Source organism: Camelus bactrianus, chromosome 3 (genome assembly GCF_048773025.1).
Source record: "Camelus bactrianus isolate YW-2024 breed Bactrian camel chromosome 3, ASM4877302v1, whole genome shotgun sequence".
Taxonomy (NCBI): domain Eukaryota; kingdom Metazoa; phylum Chordata; class Mammalia; order Artiodactyla; family Camelidae; genus Camelus; species Camelus bactrianus.
In genome coordinates this window covers 59,654,655-59,667,740 of record NC_133541.1, presented here as the reverse complement: position 1 = coordinate 59,667,740, position 13,086 = coordinate 59,654,655, and the positions used below count along the sequence as shown (strand labels likewise).

Sequence of the window (13,086 nt, the reverse complement as noted above, 5' to 3'; positions counted from 1 at the left end):
TTCTAAATCTTCTTTTTGATAACTCTTATTTTCCCAGGCTCTAATTGATATGCTTTTTGATTTTTTTTTTCATTATTCTTACAGGCCCTTCTGCATCTCTCTACATATACAAATGTCTAAGATTTTCTTGCAATTTTCTACAGGGAAACCCAATTAAGATTACCACTGAACACTAATTAATATGGAAGCATTTTCTTGAAAGGTAAAACAGACAAGTTTTTGAGAATTCATAGCAAGGAACGTACTCTCAAAATGGCACTGCAGAAGTGAAAACTGGAAGTTACCTCTTGTATAGATGTTACTTCAACAGGTAACAGGAAAGTTACTCTTAGAATAATAACAAATCTTTTTGAAGAATCTCTTAAATTGCTCTTAAATATCCAGAAGCTAGGTTTTGAAAGCTCAGGAGCTAATAACTAAATTATTTTTTCCTGAAAAAGTCAAGAAAAGATTGATCACAGTAGGTCTGGCAGTCAGGCCAATGTCTAGTTTGAAGAGGAGCTAAGGTAATTTCTTGGTAGATAGCAAGGAGTTAAATGAAGCAATTCTCCTCACTTCTCTTCACAAAGGCATTTACTAGATTTTTTTTTTTATTGAGTTAAGTTCTCTTTTGATGCAGCTCTACTCTGTCATAGTATCAGACCCAGCTTTGACTATTTCCAATTTTTTACCCTCGTGATGACTGACATATTTCATTATTGGCTCATCCCACAGGATTTAACACTCTTAAGAGCGGCCAGCAGACGGAAATATATGGTAATGACAAAAGGCTTTACCAATAGTCAGTTGCTGCAATGTTAGATCCAAGGATGGTTGTCATGTGAACAATAACAGGAAAATACGTTGAACCACATATTGCTTCTCTTTTGCAACAGAATAACCAACATCTAACACAGCTAATCAACCACTACCTGGCGCTTCACCTGCTGACAGTAGTGCAGCTCTGACTAGAGTCAGAATCCTGAAATGGCCGCCTCACACATCAGCAGAGGCAGATGGGCACCATGGTCCTTAGGTGAGTAATACACTTTTGAAGCAGAAGCCACCCTCTCATCAACCCAGTATTTACCTAATTGATCCAGACACTGGCATCTAGTCTGCAACTCTTGGAGACATTGTTTTCCTAAAATGAAACAGAGATAGTTTGACTTTAAGAGACAAGTATGTCTCTCTGAAACTCAGAACCCAGAATCAGTAGTGAATTAAATTCCCTGCTTGGTGGCAAACATTGTTTCATTAAACTCTCAATCTTTCATCCCTTAGTCTTTTTGTTTATTTGTTTTTCCTGTCAGGGTCAGAAAGAAATTAGTGATAGAATTTGCTGGAGACAATTATTAGTAAAAATACACACTTTGTGAAATATGGATTTAAAAGGCATATCTTGAAATAACAAACTTAAAAGTAACAAAAACAGTGCATTCTTTTAGTCTGAAAAGAAATTATTTTTGGAGTTAAGAAATATATTAAATTGAATCTCTGCCAACCCACTCAGATAATAACCCATCTGAAACAACTTTAAAAAATAAAAAAGAATGTTGATGGAGTATGTGGGCTGAGAAGCCTTGAATAGAACACAAAATGTATCCATTTGATGAAGAACAGAAATAACTATTAATTTGAACTTTTTTTTTAAATCAAAAGCCAATTTTTCCACCAAAGTGCATTCTACTTGCAAAGAAGCAGAAATGGACTTCTTTGAAATACTTGATAAATTAAAGAGACAACTCTGATTTCAATCTAGGCATAAAACTTTTTATTATAACTCATGGATATTATGTATTTCTGTACCTCCCAATTTATACTCTTAGAAAGATACTTGTTTGAAATTTGTTCCATGTATACAATCACACACACAAACACACATTAAAATACAGACAAGTCACTTATGTACTTTATAGTACTCAAATTATAAGATAGTGCCTAAGAGACACCATTTGAAAATTGAGTGCAAAACCCTGAATTTTCAAAGAATCAACAATAGTAAGGGATAGGGACTTTCAATCAGTAAAATCTACAGGATCTCACATGGTGCCCCAGCTCTTAGAGCTTTGAAGGTTGTTCTTTTTGCTCTTCCAAGCTGTTTCAATCACAATGATCTGTGTATACAAAATTACCCCCAAATTTAGAGGCTTAAAAAAACAAAAATAATTTATCTCATGATATTTGTGGGTCAAGACTTCGTAAGAAGCTCAACTGTGCAGCTGGCTTAAAGCCCCTCATGAGGTTGCAGTCAGATACCTGTGGCTGGGTCATCTCCCAGCTTTATTGACTCACATGTCATACATTTGATCTGGAGAGACCCAAACAGCTGGGCACTAAAACAGCTGGGGCCTTGGGCATTTTTCTCTATCTCTGTGTATTCTGTCCACATGATTTCTTCAGCATGGCAGCTTCAGGGTGGTAGATTTCTTACATATTATGTCAAAATCCTAAGGTGTTTGTCCCAAGAAAGAGCCAGACAGAATCTTTATCACCTTTTATGACCTTGCCTTCTACTGCATTTATTGATGGAGTCAGTTAAAAATTTCTGCTCAGGTTCAAGGGGAAAGGAACATAGATGGTACTATTTGATGAAGGAGGGTCAATGTCATATTGTAAGAATGTGGCATGGATTATGTACTGATGTGCTGAACTTCTGATAATATGATATGACACATGAAAAGTCTGACTAAGACCCACACTCAGGTTTTTTTCCTGCACAGTAATATTTAGGACAATAATAAGAATAGTTTAAAAATGGCAAGAAAGAAACTACCACTGTCATGGAGGAAAGATTTCCCTCTGTTTGATGAAAAATGGCCTCATGTGACAGCTTTCTACATCTTATTATATCCATCTTAATTACACATTGTGTTTTTTCTTTCTTTCTTTCTTTCTTTTTTGTTTGTTCAACAGATACTGATCTGTCGTAAGCAGTATTTAAGGTGGTGAGGATGAAATGGTAGACACAAAGACATAATGTTTGCTGTCACTGAACACACTGTATATGTCCATACCCAGAATTGTGTTTTTTAATAGCTTGTATGTGAGGCAAATCTTCAACATGAGTAGGAGATTTAAATTCTAGATTAGGAATTCATGTAAGAGCTAAGTGCTATATAACTCTGATAAAAAAAAAAACTGAATAGCACCATTTTGAGTTCAAAGGAAGGTAATAAAAGTAGGGAGACCCATTTTCTTTGTGATTTAGAAACTCTCCTGAAATAATCCAAAGAGAAAAAAGGTTTTAGGGCATGACAGCAATACTACAAAAGACACTTAGTTCAATTCTCCAAGAAAACTAATTGGAAAGAACATATTTATTTAATCTGAACATCATCTAAGTGCATTAGTGTATAACCTGTGGGGATTTGTGTGTATGTGTATAGATCTCCCCATTATCCTAGAACACTTTTTTTAAAGATCAAAACAACATCTAAGATATTGCCAGAAGGAGGTATTCATTGCATGAAGAAAAGTTATAATTATAGACAAATTAAAAATTCAGCTAATTATTGAAAATATTTTCTTAAAAAAAATCTGAGGTCAAAGGCATCCTTTAGGTTTGATATCCTGGTATGACATTTTAGGTATGACAATCTGTACAAAACAAAGTCATAAAATCTCAGTATTTGCAGGGACTTTAAAAATCATCTAGCCCACAAACTTCTCCTGCGTTTTGATTCATTTCACAAACGTCTCACCAAGGTTGTCCAGTTTCTGCTTAAATAACTCCAGTGAAAGGTCAAAGCATGGTTGCCTATGCCCAGAAATGTGGTGCTTATTTCACTTTCAGTGCTTTTGCAAACACAGTCAATTCTCATTATTCATGGATTCTGTACTTTAAATTTTGCCTACTCTCAAAAATTTATTTGTAACCCCAAATCAATGTTCATAGCGCTTTCACATCGTTACGGATACGCATAAAGTGTCAAAATTTTTTAATTGTAGGATTCCCAGCTGAGAAGCAAGGTGATATCTGCCTACTTGTTTCAAATATCAAACTATAAAAAGGGTCCTTTGGAGGGATCTACTTAGTGCCATATTTTTGGCATTTTTGTGTTTTTGTTGGTAATTTTGTTTAACATAGGCCCCATGCTTGATGCTGAAGTGCTGTCCAGTGTTCCTGAGCACAGGAAGGCTGTGCTATACCTTACAGGAGAAAATACATGTGTTAGGTAAGCTTTGAGTGCATGAGTTATAGTGTTGTTGGTCATGAGTTCAATGTTAATAAACCAGTTTTGTATATTAAATAAGATTATTTTTAAACAGAAACACACATATAACAAAGCTAGTATTGATCAGTTGAGAAAAAGAAAATGAGCAGCAACATGATAGAGAAATATAATAAAAACAAAAATTAAGCCATCCTTGAAATTCATGGTCCTTAACACTTTTCTAGCATTAGGATTCAATGGCAATCCTTCAGAAGTGACTTTGGCAATTGTCTGTTTTCCAAATGTGTGAGCAGGTCTTGATAGGAAGTGAAAAGTTTGTCATGTGTTAAGGTGTTGATGGTAGAAAGGCTGGAGAGTTGCATCAAGGGGAGAATTAAAGCTCTTGGATTAGTCTTTGCTTAGATACTACTCTACCTCTTTGCCAAGAGTCTGTGGAGTGATCAGAAGAAAAACCAAAATACAGTGTAGATATTTACAATGCATTACTATTTCATACCCTCCCCAACATTCCTCAAACTCCTTGTAGTTAAGCAGGGCCATGTAACAGTTCTGGCCAATGATGTTTGAGCAGAAGTGATATAACTCCTTTGGTAGAAGTCTAGAAGCTTACGTCCTCCACACCACTTCCCCTGCTTCTCCCCTGCCAGAGCAAGCCCTAGAATGTTACTGCAGTGATTGTACCAAAATAGGGCAGAACTTTTGTCATCTTGGGTCACTGAACAAGGATCAGACGTCTCCAGCCCAACTTGATGAATAATCATCATAAGGAAGAAATCTTTTGTTTTGTTAGACTATTTGATTTGGGGATTACTTTATTTCATTATTATTACATTTTCAATGTTCCCTTTTATTACTTGTATCCTTTTCTTAATTGTATCCCTTTGTTCCCTTTTATTAATTGTATCCCTTTTATTAATTGTATCCATACACAAGGTGTTCTGGGTCAGAGACAGATTTCTCAGTAAATTTTTCACAGTAAATAATAAATGCATTGGGCCCCACTTGCCCTAGTCCTTACCTTAGAGTGGAACAATAAAAGCCATGCCAGTTGTCCTATGTGAGTGGTCAAATGCTCATACGAGAGATGAGGAAAAATGAGTTATATAAAGAAGGCAGCTGTCCTCCTCCCCTTATGTAGATAAAATCTCTCCAGGAGCCAGATAGCTCCCATATGTCTCAGCTTTTAAAACCCATCTACCTAGATGGCTCTTCTAGTTCTAGAGCTTTATACCTTTTTGACATGCAAAGCCCTACTGAAATAGCCCTCAGTCTTCCAGGTCCCTCAGGACTTAACCTAGAGACCCAGTTCAGGCTCTAACTCACTAGTCTTCTTGGAAGATAAGAGAAGTTTTATCCTTTTAAATCAGAGAAATTAATTAATATTCATGGTATGTGAAGACGCTTTTTATGTTCTAAGAGAAGTGAAAACATTCTTTAATTTTATAGCATATAAATTTCTTTGGCCCAAGAGGCTACAAGAGAAGGAGCATTAAGAAAGCCAGGAAAGTTTTACTTCCCCACATTTATGATGGTTTAGCCTCCCCTGAATAATAAAAGGATTAAGGGCCAGACTAATCTGGCTAAAAAGGCATATATGTAAATGAAAATAGAAAAGATGAACTTGAAAGGGTAGCCTGCATATATGTTTTGTCAGGCCAAGGATTTGGTATTGTATTCATCCAAAAACATGACAATGATTTTGGAGGACTTTTTATCTGAAAGTGTCTATGTATCAATTCAAATATTTCTAACAAGTGTCTGATAGGTTCAAATGTGAAGGGGGCTCAAAGCAGTAGTAAGTATCTAGTGAAGAAAAGGAATTTCCTTGGAATAAATTCTGAAAAAGCCACAGTCTCTGGAAGAGCCTGGGGATTATGACTCCTTGAAGTCTGACACGATCTTAATATGATAAAGTAACTTAACCACATGGATCTGGCTTAGAATGTGCCCTAGGGGGACAAACATCTCCCCAGTCTTGGCTTCTGCTGTCACCTTCACCATACTTTTCTCCAGTGATGACCTCCAGCAACTGTCATTCAAACTGACTCTAAATTGGACTTGGTATCTAAAGGACCAAGAAAAAGTTCCTTTTGTTTTCCTTTAAAAGATAAAGTAAAGCTCTCAAACTGAGGTTGTATTATTACTTCATTAAGTGAAATTAAAAGGAGATCTAAATACCAGCTGTAAAATCTTTTAAAATGTAAATTCTAATCCAGGTTTCTGAGATTCTCTTGAGGAAACAGAGTTTTATGAATGTAAGTAAATCTTTGGTGTATCCTGTGCCAAGGATTTCTCTTTTTGTAAACAGAAAGCCTAGCAGAACACAACAAAAAATAACTTGAACTTTATCCATAGCTTTTGTCTTTTCTTCTTGAATTTAGCTTGTCAACACAGAGCCACAGGGGTCCCTCTTTAAAGCCTTGAGATTAGACTTGTTGGTGAAAAGAATGAAAATAATAAAAATAATGTTTCCTTCCCATGAAATCCATATCCTCAAAAAATTGAGGTAAATAAATAGTGACTGTATTTGTTATATCAATTGTGCATATTATTACAGCATTTCAAATGATGTTTGTTTTTTCCTTACCTGTAATTTAGTTTGACATCTGGGAATGAATATCTTTAGCATGCCTAATTTTCCAGCTCTTAATAGTATATAATTAAAGTATTTGTAGGTATTGTGAATTTAACTGACATATAAACAATATGCTTGTGGATGATAAGCACATACTAATTTCCATATCAAAATCTGAAAGTAAATAAGAAGCTTTCTTCCTTGTAAGTCTTTTGACAGAGCCTCTTTCAATGCCTTAACTTATTTTTACTAATAATTATGTTATCAGGATAGGTTTGGCTCAAAATAAGAGTATTTATCTTAGCCTTGGAAAGATTCAAATGCTAACCGATATACTGAAAACTGAATAGAAGGCAAACTTAAAAAATTCAGAAGAAAAAAAACATAGAAAAATGCATGAAAGTTGTAGGGTGTAGAGGCACAAAAAAGGTAACTTATTTACATAAGAAATACTTATTTTAGAGGGGAAGGAATGAATGATTCTATGGTATCCCTCCACCGCCTTCCCTAACCTATGCTGCGGCATGAGCTGGACCTGAACTTAAAAGTCCGTATGCCACTTAATAGGTACATGGCCTTGGACACACTTGGGCACTCTCTTAGAAACAGTCTCTTAATATTATGTAAAAAGCATCTTCTCTCTTTCTCTCACCCCTGATCAGATAATTTGCTAGGAAATTCCTGTCAAAAAATCCTATTGGCTCTATTTTCAAAATATATCCATGTTGCTCCAAGTCCCCATCATTATCCTTCAACTGAACATTACAACGTGCTTCTCCTTTACCTCTTGTTTCCAGTCTTGCTCCATTCTTTCTGTTCTCAATGCTGCAGCCACAGTAAACCTTTGAAAAATAAAGTCATATAGTGTCACTCCTCTCCTCTAAAGCTTCCATTGACTCCCCTTCTCATTCAGAGTAAAAGCCATCGTTCTTACAAAGGCTTACAAGACTCTATCCGCTCTGGCTCCCGTGACCTCTTTCTAAGTAGGTTCTCTCACTGCTGTGCTCTGGTCACTTTGAGCTTTCTACTATTTCTTGAACCCAAAAGACAAATTCCTGCCTTAGGAACATGCATACCCCAGCTATCTCAAGTTTTTGCTTAAATATTAACTTCTTAATAAGGTATACATTGAGCATTTTATTTAAAATTACCTCTTACTTCTCTCCACCCTACCCACTAACTCTCTGCTTCAGTTCTATTTTTTACCAATACCCTCCAACTTCTCAGATACTATGTATTTTGCTTATTATGCTTAATGTTTATTATCTCTTTCCCCCTTTAATATGTAAACTTAACAAACACAGGGATTTTACTCTGTTTTGTTCACTGATGTATACCAAGATTCTGGAACGGTGCACTGAACCTGTTAAGTGCTCAATAAATATTTGCTGAATGAATGAATAAGTACCTATGCCCTAGTGTTATTTTGAAGATTAAATTCAATTGTTTAATAGTGCTACTATATTCCTACCTAGATAGGTCTAAACTTTTTTATTTATAAAATGTCTTCAGTCTTCCTCATATTCTCAATTATAAAAGAAATAAACATAAAAAGACCCTGTAATATAAAAGATTACAATGAGCTATATTTTTAGCTTCATTAATATGCTTGTTTGCTTTGAGACCTAAAACCTGGGCCAATGACATTAATAGCTTTATTAGATGCACTTTAGTAAATCCTTTGCACAACCTACTGCTAACAAAATATCCTGAAGAGATTAAGCCTCTGTGGAACTACTAAATGCACCACACATACAATCAGAAACAATGGCCAGCTGTAAGATCAAGTGAGTGAAGGAGGACCAGCAATAGCACTAAGAGATGACAAAATACACTGAGATCTAAATAATGTTTTCATCTCAGTTAACCTTAACAGCATAGTTAACCTGTATGATAGTTGAAAAAAGAAATATTAATACTTACTTATGCTGTGATAAAACATAAACAAATAATGTGTGAAGATCTCAAAATTCAGTACTTATTTCTCAATAAACATTAGTTGATTTTGAATATTAAAATTAAGTGTACAGTACACTATAATTTGATATCAAAATTCTTCTGTGCTTTTAAATTTTATTTTCTCTGACTTTAACAAGCAAAGCACACTCTCATATTAACTTAATATCTCCGGAAATTTTCCTTCTGAGGTGTATACAGATTATTATGTTTGCACCAATTATTCTCATTCATAACTCAGTCTTCTGTGATTTTGGTTACCTTTCGCAAATCTACCATATCCTAATTGTAATTACAATGTTTTATTAAGCTTCAGACTATAATCTCTCTTCTCTAGGAGACTTTCAATGTACTCATAAGATAAAAAACTCATCAATTTTCCAGTTCCTCTCTTGAGATAATTGCAAGATATATGTGTGTGTGTGCATAAATAACATAAACACACACAGAAATCAAAAGGTTAAAAGACTGAAGTACCTGCTTAAATTATCCTCGAAGACAATTCAAAGATTTGTGTAAATATATGTTTCTATATATATATGTTTCTATATATATATTTCTATGACCAAGGACATTAAATAAAAACAAACATGGTTAAAAATTGTTTCTAAATCCACCAACTCTTGCTTCCATTCCTTTTTAATAATCATTTTTGTTTCTCATATGCCACATTTTAACAGCTGGATTTTAGCCTTTTTATGTTCTCTTAACATGCTATTTTAGTTTGTTGCTTGGGAAGATTTCACGCTTGCAAATTGATGATTGATTTGACTACAGGGCACTCAGGTCCCAAGTTCTGTCTTAATGAAGACTCCTTCTAACAATGTGATATTTTGGAGTCTATCATTACTACTTACCAACTATACAAAAGATGTTGTCATAACAACCAGAGCTTAGTGGCTTAGTAGTCCAGATTTTCAGATATGATGTTTATACCTAAATAATATCTTTCTGCATTGCTTTAAACCACCTGTAAAATAAATGAAATGTTTACCTTGAGCATTAATGAGGAATGCTTAAAGAATTTCCTGTAAATAAAAGTATCTGTGTAATTTGCATATGTCTGTGTCTCTTTACACAAATGTATATATGTGTGTTTATCTATAATGTATATGTAAATACATACTCCATATCTGTATGACCCACCCTCTTCCCCACATCTCTGTGACCTCAAATTCTACCCATCCCTCAAGACCCAACCAAACTCCACAACATTGTCTCAGATAAACTAGGCTCCCAGCTCCCCTATGCTGTCACAGCCCTTTTTGAGCCAGCACTTATTCTATCCTAATTTGTATTCAATTTATGTGTGTAAGCAACTATCTTTATCCTGGGTTTCTGCACTCCTGAAAGATGGGAAATACCATCTTACCTCTCTCAGCGTTTTTCTCAAAGACCACTACTTATACCTTAAGACATAGGACTTAAATAGATAAGTGAAATGAATATGTCTTTGTCAAGCAACTCCTTAGACAGAGCACTAGAGTTCTGCTTCGATGGAGTACTGACATTCTATGTATATATGCAAAGGGAACTGCCTTCAACTTTAGAGTTCACCATTCATCTTATTAAATATTAAAATGAGCTCTCAGTAGAGATTGCCTCTTACTCTCACTTGATTAACTGTACTATAAAGTTATTTTATAATGCCAGAGAAAGTCCTAACTATTCACGACATCAAAAGACTTTACCACAGGTCTTACAACGTAGAGGCCTTAAGATTTTAAGACCAGAATTAATTAACTGTAGAGACAAAGGAACCAAAATACTTTTCACAGTGGCTGGTCTCTTGAAGAATTTTGTATTCTCATTTCTTTTTCAGTCCACAATGTAAAGTTCCAGTTTTTGCATTTTGCACATGTACACAGTATAACAGAATTGCTAAAGAATGTAATAAAATGCACAGACACAAGTCCATTATGGAAACAAGACTATTAGGGGCAACAGAAAGCACTATTTTCCTGTATTTCATTATAAAATATCTCTTATAATTAATATTCTACCCTCCCACTTTTCATGTTCTAACCCTAACTGAAACCTCATATTCCCATTCTCAGACTACTTCTTCCTGGTTATTCTTATTTCCCTGTTTCTCTTCTTACTAGGCCATCAGGCAGGTAGTTGCAAATTAATATTACTCTTGTAAACCACATGCTCAGAATTATAAAGGCCTGAGACCCATCAACCTTACACCTGAAGTTGCCACATCAGCCCTCCTCCCAACCCCTACCTCCACCTGACCATGACCTTTCTTTCCTCTTTGCCACACGTATTTATCTAGTCTCACCTTAGGGTAGTTGATTAAGCCAAAGGCTTCTTCATACTTCCTGAAGTCTTACTTAATCTCATATCTTCAACTATGTTCATATTCTTCTCTATACTTGGAATGTTCTTCAGTTTAATTCACTTCCACACACATTAATTGAGTATTCACTGTTTATCAGTCTATGCTAGGTTCTAGGGACACAAAAATGCAAAGATGAAGCAGTTGCCTTTTAAGGATATATCATTCTTTTCATCTTTCTCTGTCAGTTCTATCTTGTCTTTTTCTGTACATGCTACTTAAGATACTTCCAAGAAAAAAACATTCTGATTCACCTCACCTGATGCTGCTCATTCTTTTACTCCATATATTCTCTTATTCTATATTCCATTGTTCTTCAATTTATTATGCCATCTGTAACTTCTTAGGTCAGATTTTCTTTGGGAAATGTTTGAAAATGCTGGAGCTGATAGCAATATTTATATTTCCTAACATAGCATCATTAAATAGGTATATCTACAGCATCTTTATGCTCTGAAACTTTTATATATAGAAATTATATACCCTATGAAGTTCTAGAAGAGACTAACCTATGGTGAAATAATAAGAGCTGTTGCTTCTGGGAGATACGAACAGGGATTGACAGGGAAGGGGGATGAAAGAACTTTCTAGCGTTAAGATATGCATTATATAGGTGTATGTATTGATCTAAACTCATCAAACAGTCATTAAGATTTTGTCCATTTCACTGTATGTAAATTTTACCTTTTTATGTCTTTGTTTTGCACTTATTTCTTAGCTGTTTTATGCCTTGCTTTCAGTTCCTTTATTAAATATCAGGCAAATCCATCTTTCCTTAGGCATCTGGTTATTTCAAAGATTATTGTGTCTTTTTTTCTCACCTTTTTCCTGTTTGGTTAATTCTTGTTTCACACCTGCCAGCCCCAATTCCTCTTCAAAGTTTTTGAATTTTTAAATTCAAGTTGACTTTTTTTCCTTCAATTTGCCAATGTTTAAAACTATTTAATCCAGATTGGATTGTGCTAGGATTTCTACTGCCTCAAGGATGGTGTTTTTTGGGGGCAGACTTTTCATCAGCTGAAATGAAATGCTATGATTCTAAATTTATGATTTCTTCTTATAGTAACTTTGTATGAATGCCATCTATCATAGGCTATTCACCTTGAAATACTATCTTCCTGTACCAGTAATACAATTATATGTAGCCAGAGTGAGAGTCTGAGGAGGCTAACTAGGTTTCTTACTTCAAAGGCATTCTCTTCTTTGGATGTAGTGAAGTAATACCTAAAAAAATTATAATAATGTTGCACTTGTTTTGATGGGAGTGAGCTTGCTGTACTTCTAATTTTGTAGTCTGTTTTTATAGGAAACAATTTCACCCTCTTGCTCCCTTTTCTTCATTTACCAGCAAGCCTTCAAGGATGTATCTCCTTGACACTGTCATTTACTCAAAAGTGGTGTCATTCTGAAACTCCTGCCTTGGGTTCTGCTCATTTTCAAGTCCCTTCCTTTCATTTTCACAGTAGCCAGTGCTCAGTCTACAAGATTGCAAGCTGATTCTCAGTATTTTCCCACTCTAAGTGCAACTGGTTTTTGAGAGTGATTTTATATGTATCCCAACATCCCCAGTCTCCCCACCTCCACCCCTCATTCATACCCTCTCTGACCCCATCCACATTTCAGTATAAGTATCCTCTTAGATATAGGGTCTATGTGTGATTTTGCTCATCTGATTGCCTATTTTTCTACTTACAGGTTACTTAAAATCTGTCCCTTAGTATTTTGGGTTTCTGGACCCAAATCCAATGTGTATGTGTGTGTAGTCTTCCCTATACAAGCACTTCTCAAACACCAGCAGGGTGTTGGAGAATTCAACTCAATTCTGACACTATTTACCCAGAGACAGCATCAGATTCTACAGGTAAACTGCTCTGTTCCATAAGAGTGCCCTCCACTTCAGATGTTAATCGTAAGTTCGGGTTGTTACCTGTGCTTCTGACTGACTGGCTATAAATCAGAGGTTCCTATGAACCTGTCCTTGAGTTTGATTAATTTGCTAGAGCAGCTCACAGAACTCAGGGAACCCATTTATTCACTAGATTACAGATTTATTA

The 13,086-nt window shown here is 35.2% G+C and overlaps 1 long non-coding RNA gene across 1 annotated transcript in view; it reads right to left on the bottom strand.

The window, feature by feature from the left end:
• The window catches only part of LOC123618933 (uncharacterized), a 258,692-nt gene extending 246,119 nt beyond the window's left edge, over positions 1-12,573 (bottom strand). Inside the window, exons 1-4 of the long non-coding RNA XR_012505496.1 lie at positions 10,976-12,573; positions 9,546-9,658; positions 7,517-7,574; positions 1,070-1,123 (exon numbers count right to left, since the gene is read on the bottom strand). This is a non-coding gene — a long non-coding RNA (uncharacterized LOC123618933). The remainder of the gene's footprint in view (positions 1-1,069; positions 1,124-7,516; positions 7,575-9,545; positions 9,659-10,975) is intronic.
• Positions 12,574-13,086: the final 513 nt, after the last annotated feature.